The following is an 11,944-nucleotide window of genomic DNA, read 5'->3' as shown; positions in this document are numbered from 1 at the left end:
TTAAAATTTCTGGCTAATTTAGAATTAATTGGGATATTATTTTGGTGTGGTATATGCCCCTAAGTCTTATCAACAACATGACAGATTATTGAAATATGTATGATCTTCTTATATATGGTGATTTGAGCAATGCAAATTAATTCACAACATCAACTTAGAGCAGTGCTTCCTAATTCTTACATGTCATGATACACACAAGATATAAGGACATTTATTCAGCGATTGAAATGACAACAGAAATGTTCATTAAACATGTTCACTGAATGCTAGGTGCCCAGGGACTCTGGTCACCAATAGTCATGACACATGAAACCCATTCTCACTAGTAGGAAATTCTGCCATAGAATATTTTATACTGAATAAAGAGACTCTCATATTGCATCGAAGGACAGACAACTGCCGTTGAAGCCTAGTGGTGAAAGGAGAGAGACCTCACAAGGCCTAATGCAGGGCAAATGCCAGCCCCATCAGGTTAAAAAATATGCTAGGAATGAAGGTGTGCGTGCCCCAAATCTCAACAAGACAGAGAAATGAAGAAGGAATACAATAGCCATGACCCAATGAAAAGTGCTTTCTCCCTCTCCTGCTCTCTAACTCTCTCTGATGATCACATGTTCCCTCTGACAAATTTAAAAAAAGAAAAAAAAAAAAAAGGAGACAGACAAATAGAATATCAGTAGTTAAATGTGCATCCCTGTTAAAATACGGACTGCAGTTATGAATTAATCTCTCTTGTGAATAGCAACATTTATCTAATGCTTCATAAACATAAGCACCATTTTCATTTATATTAAATTAATGCTTTTAAATCAAATGGGTGGGGGTGTCATCTGCATTTTATAGATAAAGAAAATGTGGCCTAGAGAAGTGAGTTGTCTAAGAGCATATAACCAGAAAAATACAAGACTCAAACCAAGACAATCTCATTCGAGAATTTAAATTCTTTTATTTTGGAAAGGTTTTTGCTATAGGGCACATGCACTCACCAGAAAGACAGAGAGAGACAAAGAGATAGAAAGCGAGAAATTACCCCCGAGGGGGAATAGCCATGCCGCAATCCCTTCTCCTCCATTCTCCTCTCGTAATCTTGGGCATGCACGCACATGCCCCCAATGTGAGTTTAAGCCACTGGGTCCAGGACTCGAGCTGTGGTCGGCTACATGGGAGTTCAGCGACATAGCCATTACGCTAACTGCTGGTCCCTAGAATTTAAATTTGTTACCACTGACCTCTTACTGTGGTCATTTTTAAAATTTACATATAGAAGAAAAATTAATATCAAAGGGTGAAAGGGAAACACTCCTACACTGCTGGTGGGGATGTAAATTGGTCCAGCCACTATGAAGAAAAATATGGAGATTCCTCAAAGACCTACAAATAGAACTACCACATGATCCAGTAATTCCCTTCTTTGGTATCTACCCAAAGGACAGAAGAATGCTTAGTCAGAAAAGTGTTTGTGCATCTATGTTTATTGCAGCATTATTCACAATTGCTAAGACATGGAACCAACCCAAATGTCCACAAACAGAAGAATGGACTGACAAAGTGTAGCACATATACACTATGGAATACGACTCAGCCATAAAAAACAAGACCCTGGATTTTGATAGAAAGTGGATGAATATGCCAGATTTACTGCTGAGTGAAGCAAGCCAGGCTATAAAGGAGAGATATCATGTGTCACCATGTAATATATACCGAATGTCCACACTCTGTGGCTGAAACTGAGATGGCTAGAGGATATAGAGACAGAAAATGATTATAGATATTAGATACAGTGTGGGAAGGGGATGAGAGAAGGAGGAGAGTCTGAGCAAAGACATTAAGAAGAAAAATAGTGAGGCAAGACATTTATGGGACACAGAAATGGGTTACTATCTGTTGATGATAACATGTATAGTATCTCCAATTGGACTGGTGAGAAATGTATTCATGTTGGAGCATTCACTCTACAAGCTAAGTGACATATGTATAAACAAATGATAGAATGTATAAACAAAATTAAAATAAAATAAAAATTTTAAAAATCAATTAAAAATAATCCTTTAAGTCCTAAAAGATACATTGGTAATAAATGTGCTGACTTAAACATTTCCCAATAAAAATGTATTTATAAGGGCCAGCAGATGGCATAGTGGTTATGTCCCTGGACTCCCACATGGACAATTGTGATTTGAGTCTCAGACCCAGTGGCTTGAAAATTAGGCTGGGGACATGAGTGTGTATTAAGATCCCAGGAAGGGAATCGAAGAGAAGGGATTGTGGTGTGGTCATCTCTCCTGGGTGATTTCTCATTTGTCCTTTCTCTGTCTCTGTCTCTGTCTCTCTCTCTCTCTGTCTAGCTCACACACCTATGGCAAAAATATCTTATATTAAGTTATTTATATAACTAAATCATTATATCTGAATTCTCCACTGATACAGAGCAAGTAGAAGTTTGATTAACCATAAGAAAAAATATCAACACTTTATTTTCATATAGAAAAAAGTTAAACTATTAAAATCCACTTCTTATTTGAATAATTTATAATTGTTTACTTATACAATGTTTGTGTTATTAATTATTCTCTATTGGTATTACAAACATATTTATTTAGAAAATTTTATTTTTATAAAAATATATTATGAATAGAATATTATATGGTATTCCTTGTTAAATTTTATATCATACTCTATTGGAATGATATCTTGTGACTAGCTAGTGAGCCGGTCTCAATTCTAGACATTTTCTTGCATAAAATTTACCTCTGTGAGGACTGTCTTGGCAAGACTAAAAATGTAACAGATGTTTCAAAAGTCTGGGAAAAATTATCCCAACATTTAACAGTAGTTTCAGTAGAAAGTTCTTACAGTTATTACATATTTGGAAGCTATGATAAATTTGAATAAATAGAATATTTGGCAACAAATTTTTGTCAATTATTAATAACTTCTTTCTCCCAAATACATCCTAACAGGATTATACATGTCAAGAAAACCAAGCTGATTTTCTTGTGATTTGGCCCTACTTACCATAAGCTTCTGCCTGATACTCAACATCAGGAAAAGTAGCTTATCCTCCTGCAGGAAGGTAGACATTTTTTTTGGAGAGGTTTTTGCTTAGGGTGCGTGCACTCACCAGAAAGACAGAGAGAGAAAGCAAGCAAGAAATCACCCCCCAGGGGGATGGCCATGTCACAATCCCTTCTCCTCCATTCTCTCTTGGGATCTTGGGCATGCATGCACATGTGCCCGGCATGAGTTTAAGCCACCGGGTCCGGGACTCCAATTGCAGTCTACTACATTACACCAACTGCTGGTACCGAAAGGTAGACTTTTATGTAATTTAGTCATGGAATTTGATTTCATATATAGATTATTTGATTAAAATAATAAATAAGTGTCTTGGTAAACATAGGACAAATAAAGCAAATTAAAGTTTTAAATCTGCGTTCTACAGTCTTCTGCTGTACCCCATAACACTGATATCTACAGATTGTCTTAAAAGTTTTGGATGCCACCAGATGGTGCTCTTACAGAGCCAAAGAAGCAAATCATTCAGTACAAAATTTGCAAGGATAAATGTAGTGACTTTGTGAACTAAAGAGTCATTGTACTTCTCTCATATGCTCAGAGAACCCCATGATGCTCAAAACCCCAAGCTTGAAATCATACTATAGGGTATGGCAATTTTGGACCCTACTTGTTTTTAAAGTAAACTGAAATTCAGCAAAAAATAAAAGTAGCTTTTAAATTAGGAAGATTCTGTTATATCTATGTAGCTCAAGATAACTTTTATATATATATATATATATATATGTAACCTAATCCATGGTTCATAAATGTTAAATATTATAACTAAATAGTATTATTATTGTCAAAAGCAGTATTTGATCAAAATATTAAAATTAGTAGATACCCACTAGGAAATATGTCACAAAAGATTATAAGTGCATATATATACATTTATATTTATTATTTTTGTTTTGTTTTGCTGTAGGGTTCATATATTTCACTGGAGAGAGAGAGAGAAGGAAAAGTGTGAATTCACCCCCTCAGGGAGGATGGCCACACCACAATCTCCTTTCCTCCACCCTACCTTTGGGATTTTTGGATACACAAGCACACGCACTCAGCATGCCTTCCAAGAAGCCAGGTCTGGGACTTAAACTGTGTAGTCTGCACTTTGGGATACAGCTGCTCCAATCTCCATGCCACTTGCTGGCCCCATAGTTATTATTATAATATATAAAACGTTACAGTATACAGAGTTGGAATGTATTTGTGGCAAGTAACAAATACCAAAATACTGAATTGCTTGGTTTCATGGGAAATACCACATGATGACAGTCCAGAATACCTAAAGAACATATATTTGACATAGTGACTTGAGGATGACATAAATTATTAGAAAAGACAGAAAAGTCAGTGATTGCTTACTGAAACAGAAATATAATAGGCTTAGCATTTGTAAGACGTCCCTCTTTTGAGTTTCAGAATCAGTTTTGTCACATTTTCTTTCAAAATCAATATAATTTGTTTGTAATTTTCCTCAGGATTTTAAAAAGTAGTATGTTCACTATCTTCGCTTAATTTAATTTCACAGATGCTTCCTCACAATTTATTTTACAGCTTTATCCAACTTATATCCATAAAACACTAAAGACCAGTCCTTAACTATGCATTGAAATCCTGCTTCATTCACATACCTTGATATCTTGGGAAAGTTATTTAATATCTTTAAATGGCAGGTTGTAAATCTATTAGATGAAATATTTAAATAGTATGAGTATTACTGTAATATATTCCTACAGTGAGAATTAAATAAGGTAGTACACACACACGCACGTATCCTGGACAGTGTTTAGCATATAAAATATACTTTAAAATGTTAATTAATGGGGGACCAGCAGTTAGTGTAATGGCTATGTTGCTGAACCCCCACATAGTTGACCATAGTTTGAGTCCTGGACCCGGTGGCTTAAACTCACGCCGGGAGCATGTGGGTGAGTGCCCATGATCCTGAGAGGAGAATGGAGGAGAAGGAATTGTGGCATGGCCATCCCCCCTGGGGAGTGATTTCTTGCTTTCTATCTCTCTGTCTCTGTCTGTCTGTCTGAGGAGTGCACGCGCCCTATAGCAAAAACCTCTCCAAAAAAAAAAATGTTAACTATTGTCATTATCTTTATTATTGCAATTAATGGGTTCATGACAAAACGATAAAATAAAATGCAATGAATTTTTATATTTAAATTAACTTACTTGAAAGGATTCTGTGTTATATAATTATGACATTTAAACAATAGAGAAATAAATGTATCGTGCTAATCATTATAATAGTGGACACTAATTTTGTTTTAATTATTGTGCTTTTATGCAAAGGGGTTTTAGGCATTGTAAACAGACAAGTAAAAACTAAATACATAGGACCAAAAGTGAGCGTACATTGTTTCCATCTCTTTCAAATTTACCTTCATTGTCAGAGATAATCACAGTTACTACCTTGTGTGCTATTTTTAATGGTCTTTCTTGAAAAATTAAAATAATTGGCAGTCTTTCTGGCTCATGAAAATGATAGAGCTGAGAATATTTAACACATTGTGGCTGTAAATATAGGCAGGACTGCACCTTGTCTTTTTAGACCACATGCTCTTTAAATATTAGGCAGTTCAGAGGAGTCTGCATTCTCTCTCAGCCCCTTACACACTCTATTCATTATTTTCTCAGGAATTTATTTGCATTCAGTCCAAAATACATGCTGGAGATTACCATAGGGATAAGAAAAGTTTCCCTCTAACGTTTATCCATTTATTTCTTCCATAACAGAGAGAACAAGAGAAATAAAGATCACCCTAACAGTTTCCCCACACTGCAATCCACCCTCAGTTTCAGCCAGCCCGGACATGACTGCACACGCACACACACACCTTATGTGTACGGAAAGACATCGGGACACAAACCTATGACATTCCTACAAGGCTTTGGCAACATGGAGAGTTGTGTTACTGCTGGGTCCCCACAGGTGAGCCCCGTATCTCTCCTTGTTCCTAATTTTACATAGCTATGAAAATACTATGTTTGATAGCATACACACACACATACAAATACATTTATGTGTGTGTGTGTGTGTGTAATCACTCAGAAAAAAGCAAATTCAAATCATTGGAATAAATTGTGTTTGGAATATTAAAATTTTGTTTATAGAATATTTTGAGGATTTATATCCTAGTTGTAAATATGCTATATTTTCTCAAGATCTATTTCTTTGTTATTTTTTAATAGAGTAAGTAGGACAAAAATATCTTTAGTGAATACCCCATCATTTGATGACAATAAACTCAAACATATGTCTCCTTTAAATTGCAATCTGCCTTTTAAAAGATGTTTGCCAAAATCTTACTCTACAGGCATTCAATATAGCAGAGAATCCTTACGGGAGACTGTAAGCCTGAGTTCTTATTGGAGACTGTATTTTTAAACACTTTTTAACCCAAAGTGTTAGCAAAATGGTTAAGAATTAACATAAATAACTGGTCTGCAATTTCAACTTATTTATTTATTCACACATGCCAAAAAGCTAGGTATGTAGTGTAAAGGAAATGGGAGATGTTAATGCACAAGTGGTAAAAAGGAGAGACTTAAAGATAGTGAGTAAATAGTAATTAAAAACTGGAATTTCAAATACACAATGAAATACTATTTTTAAATATATAAATCAGAATGTTTTAAGTAATGTTTTCCTTTTCTTTTTTTTATTTTTTATACGTTTCATTTATTTATTTATTTTTTCTTTTCATTTCATTTTCTTCCATACAGTCAATCACATTATTATTTGTCTTACAAAATGGATATTTCAACAGGTGAACATTTCTCCCTAGTACTATTGATAAAACTATGAAATATCTTCAACAGATAATACTACACCTCTTTGTGCCATTAATGCTCTGCCTCCCGGTCCCTCCCACAAATGTCCTTCCTCAGACCTTCCTCTTTCACACACACTATATCTGGTATTTACATCTATATACTGCATTTCTATATCCTTTAGACAATTACTTTCAGTTATAGAGTGCAGACACTCAATATATATTAAGTGGGAACATACAATGCCTCTCCTTCATAGCATGGCTTGCTTCATTCAGCAGTAAGTCTTCCATATTCATCCACTTCCTGTCAAAAGCCAGGGTTTTTTTTTTTTTAATGGATTAATAGCATTCCATTGAGTATATGTGCCACAGTTTTTCTAACCATTCATCAGTTCGTGGCATTTGGGTTGTTTCCATGACTTAGTAATCATGAAAAGTGCCACAATAAACATCGATGTGCAAGCACTTTTCCGATTAAGTGTTCTTCTGTCCTTTGGGTAGATACCAAGGAGTGGGATTGCTGGATCATATGGTAGTTCTATTCGCAGATTTTTGAGGAATCTCCAAATTGTTCTTTACAGTGGTTGGACCAATTTACATTCCCACCAACAGTGGGGGTGTGGTGAAAAGGGAACTCCTGTTCTTTTCTTTTTGCTGAAGAGCTTGTATATTCACCAGAGAGAAACACATACAAAGAAAGGAGAAGAATCCCTCTACCCACCGATGGGGAATGGTTAGGCTATGATTCCATCTGCATCTCTCTCTTTTTCACGATTTTGGGCACATACACAACCACACCCAGCATGGTTTTCACACTGTAAGTCTGGGACTTATACTGCATAGTCAGCCCTGTGGATCTGACCACTTTAACTCTTGGGCCACAGAGTCAGCTTGATAAGCATCTTCTTTGATAATAAGTAAGCCTATTTGCTAAAGTACATAAAAGATCCAAGTAATGACACAAACACTTAGACCTATTCAATCTCAAGTAAAGACAATAAATTCTGATAAAGTTCAAATAGATAAAAAACAGTGTTTTTCTTAAAAAGTAAGAACAAAGTTCTTGAAGTCCATATCTTGCACTGAATCTTATCAACTCATCATTTTATTAATTTTTAGGGAAAACCTGGACAATTGCATTATAATCAGCCATCTTTGAAGGTGGAACAAGATTAGAATTCTGCATGTGTTTACCAGCCAATGGTGTAATGGTTACATCACTGAACTCCCACATAGTTGACTGTGGTTCTACTCCCAGACCAGCAGCTTAAAATTCACACTGGGCTTCTGTACATGTGTGCCAAAATCCCAAGAAGAGAATGGAGTAGATGGGATTGTAGCACAGCCATCCCTCCTGTGGGGTGATTTCTCACTTCCTATCTCTCTGTCCAACAAGCACACATCCCCTATAATAAAAGATCTTTCTCTTTAAAAAAAAGAAGGAGAAGGAGAAGAAGAAGAAGAGGATGAAAAAGAAGAAGAAGAAGAGAAGAAGAAGAAAAAAAGAACTCTGATTCTGTATGTGAATCTTTGCATATGTGTATTTATTTTGATCCACAGCAATGGGTCACTTGACTTTGTCCTACTCTAATAACAAAGTTTTCCTTCCCAATTTAGTCATAAGAAAAAAACAATAATATTTAGAGGAAAATATATCTAAGGGAGTTCAAACAATTTGTGGACAATGAAATAAAAGAATATAAATAAAGACTTTATTTCTCACTATAAGCTTTATAAAATTCAAAATATTTTTGTAAGTGATGCTATCAACCATTTACTCCATTCCTAAAGAACTGATGGCCCTAAAAATTTAACCATATTATTCAATCTATCTCTCCCTTTCTTTTTTAAGATTACTAACTCAATTGGGACCAGTGGATGGCATAATGGCTATATCACTGGGCTTCCATGTAGTTAACTGTGGTCCAAGTCCCACAACTGGTGGTGGCTCAAACTCATGCTGGGTGTGTGTGCATGAGTGCCCAAGATTTTGAGAGGAGAATGGAAGAGAAGGGATTGTGGTGTGGCTATCCCCACTGGCGGGTGATTTCTCACTTTTTGTCTCTCTGTTTCTGTCTTCTTGGTGAGCGCACGTGCCCTATAGCAAAATCCTCTCAAAAAAAAAAAAAAATTACTAACTGAAAGAAAATAGATGCTCTTTAAATATTTTATGAGATTGAAATGAATAAACAAACAAAAATCGCAAGTTGAATCAGAACTATAAAGTGGATGTCTAATACCTCTTTCTTAATAAAATTTTCCAAGATTATCCTTTTTTGATGAGAGGAATAGACAAGATGATTGGGAACATCCCCTAGGGAAAGTTTTCTGAGCATTTTTCTGCTAGAGCTTTGACTAACTTTCTCAAAATGCTTTCATATTAAGCTGATGCTATCATTTTTGTGGCGCTCCAGAATTTCAATGAACAAAATGCCTAAAATAAGTGCCCATGACCTTTGCTCTTTACTTAAATTATTGTTTTTATTTAATTTTATTTATCATAATAATTATTTTAATTTGAACAGAGAGAGAGAGAAAGTGAGAGAGAGAAAGTGAGAAAGCAAGCCCCCAGGTCCGAGACTTGAACCATAGTCATGTGGGAATCCAGCGCCTTAACAACTATGCCACCTGCAAGTCCCAACCTTTGCTCTTAAACAACCTGGTTTTGTCTGAATGGATCATTTGATAGCCATTGCTTCTACTGTGCTTTGTGGTCTGGATAATACTGGTTAAGCCATGTATTATTTCCTGTTAAAATGTTGAGGACGTGCTTCAGGATTTTGATCCCATTCATTTGAAATTTCCCTTGAAAGCCCTGATATTGTTTGTAGAAGATTTGGGCACAACTGTTTTGGCATCCATTGAGGAGAAAGTTTGCTCAACTATAACTTTTAGTCACAAGTGTGTAAGATGAACCAATTTAAATGAAGCCAGCCCATGATTTCTGTTTAACAACCTATTTATTCACTAATATTTTTACTTCATTTCAGTATGTACCCAATTTATTTATTATTTATTTTCTTTTGAGTTTCTTTGGCAGATAACAATATTTAAAATTTTATTTCTTTTTAATCTATATTTCTTTTGTACATTCAATCACGTTACTTAACTTACAAAATGAATATTCCAACATGTATACATTTCTCACCAGTCCAATTCACCATACTAGAAAGTTATCTTCAGTAGATAATAATCCATTTTTTTTGGCCAATAAATGCCTTGCCTCCCTATTTTTCTTCTTAATATATAAAAAGGACAAAAAAAATATGTCTATGGTGTTGACTATTTTCTCTCTGCTTTTAATTGGCAGTCCTTTTCAATTACAGTATAAATCATATTAATATATTTCATTGCAAATTGATGTGAATGGTCTACCACTATGGACATCTTTTTCAGCATCACCTCATTCTCTCTTAAAATGAATTATTCACTTCTAAGCTGCTGATTTCTTTGGGGGCATTGTTCACATGAACTTCCCATAAAGGGCATGTGCACTCATTGGAGAGAGAGAAGCAGAGAGTCGGGGAGGGTAAGTAAGAAATCACCCTCTTCTCTTCAGTGAATGGTCATGCCACAATCTCTCCTCCTCCACTCTATTCTGAGGGTTTTGGGCATGAATGCACATGTGACTAACATGTTTTCAAGCCACAGGATCCAGGACTCAAACCAGGCAGTCAACTATGCTGGATCCAGCCACCTTCACTTCCATGCCACCTCCTGGCCCCATATTTTACTATGAATTTGATAATCATTCTTACTTCAGTTTTAGCAGAATTTATGTTACTTTTCTTAATGCCTCTAACTAGATTCTGTTCAGACATGCTCTAACAAATGCATATGAGTTTGTTTTGGTGCAAAATATTCTTGAAATCTATAAAGTTTTTGGTTAGGCTAATTTTCTTTTTGGAGAGGTTTTTGCTATAGGGCACGTGTGATCACCAGAAAGACACAGAGAGACAGAGAGATAGAAAGTGAGAAATCACCCCCCAGTGGGAATGGCCACACCACAGTCCCTTCTCCTCCATTCTTCTCATGCACACACGCCCGGCTTGAGTTTAAGCCACCAGGTCTGGGACTCGAACCGCGGTTGGCTACATGGGAGTTCAGCAATATAGCCATTGTGCTAAGCTGGTCCCTGTAAGGCTAATTTTCTATAAATCTTATAGTTTTCTCATACATTGGGTATATATACCCATAACTGACATAAATTACAGATTCATTGGCAAAGTTAGGGATGCTTAAAGAAATTATTTCTAATTTAAATTTTCCAGTTCACTAAAATAAGTATATTTCAAATAATAAGTTTGGTCAGGGGAAAAGTCAGTGAAGAATCCAAGCTTTGAACTATCCATATTTTCACAACATAATATCTCTACAATTTTACAAACAAACCAAACAAAGCAAAATGAAAACTATAGAACAATTAAAGAAGAACATAAACAAGCAGAGAAGTACGTTCTAACGTGTTTCACTTAAGGCAGTCAATCTTAAGGAAACCAAGTTAATCCTTACAAGTTTACTCATGCTTCCCCTATTATTTTACACTGACTTTCTCTCTGGCCTCACATATAAGCAATTCCACATTCCAGCAAGTCGGGTATTTCTAGCCATCAACTCTGGAATGGTATAGTGTAATAACCATACTTTCAGACATAATTCACAGGTTAAACCTAGTGGGAATTGCTTTCCTGTGCGTTGACTTTTAAGGATGATGCATTCTACAAAATGTGTGTTGCTCTCATTTTGTCTCTGAAGATCACTGGGTGCTGTGAGATAGAGATGTTGATATAGGCACTACTGGGCACCGCCACTGAATTAACAGCTCTGGATTTCATCAGCAATCTATTGATATAAGACTGACTCCCACATCGTTTTTTTTTTCTTTTTTTGGGGGGGGAAATATAATCTTTAATGGTTGAATAAATTTCTTTCTACACATTGACTAATAGTAAATCTTTTTAGATCTCTTTCAGCTTTATCGTTCCCTCTGGCAGTTCGGTTGTTGGCCCAGATTTATTAAGGTCTGACAGAAAGCAATTGAAATCTCCCTTAGAAATAAAGTTCCTGGCGTGAAGGGGAAAAAAAAAATCCATAAA

Source organism: Tupaia chinensis, unplaced genomic scaffold (genome assembly GCF_000334495.1).
Source record: "Tupaia chinensis unplaced genomic scaffold, TupChi_1.0 Scaffold000126_2, whole genome shotgun sequence".
Lineage (NCBI taxonomy): Eukaryota > Metazoa > Chordata > Mammalia > Scandentia > Tupaiidae > Tupaia > Tupaia belangeri.
The sequence above is the reverse complement of the archived record's forward strand: the minus strand, read 5'-3'. Positions refer to the sequence as shown.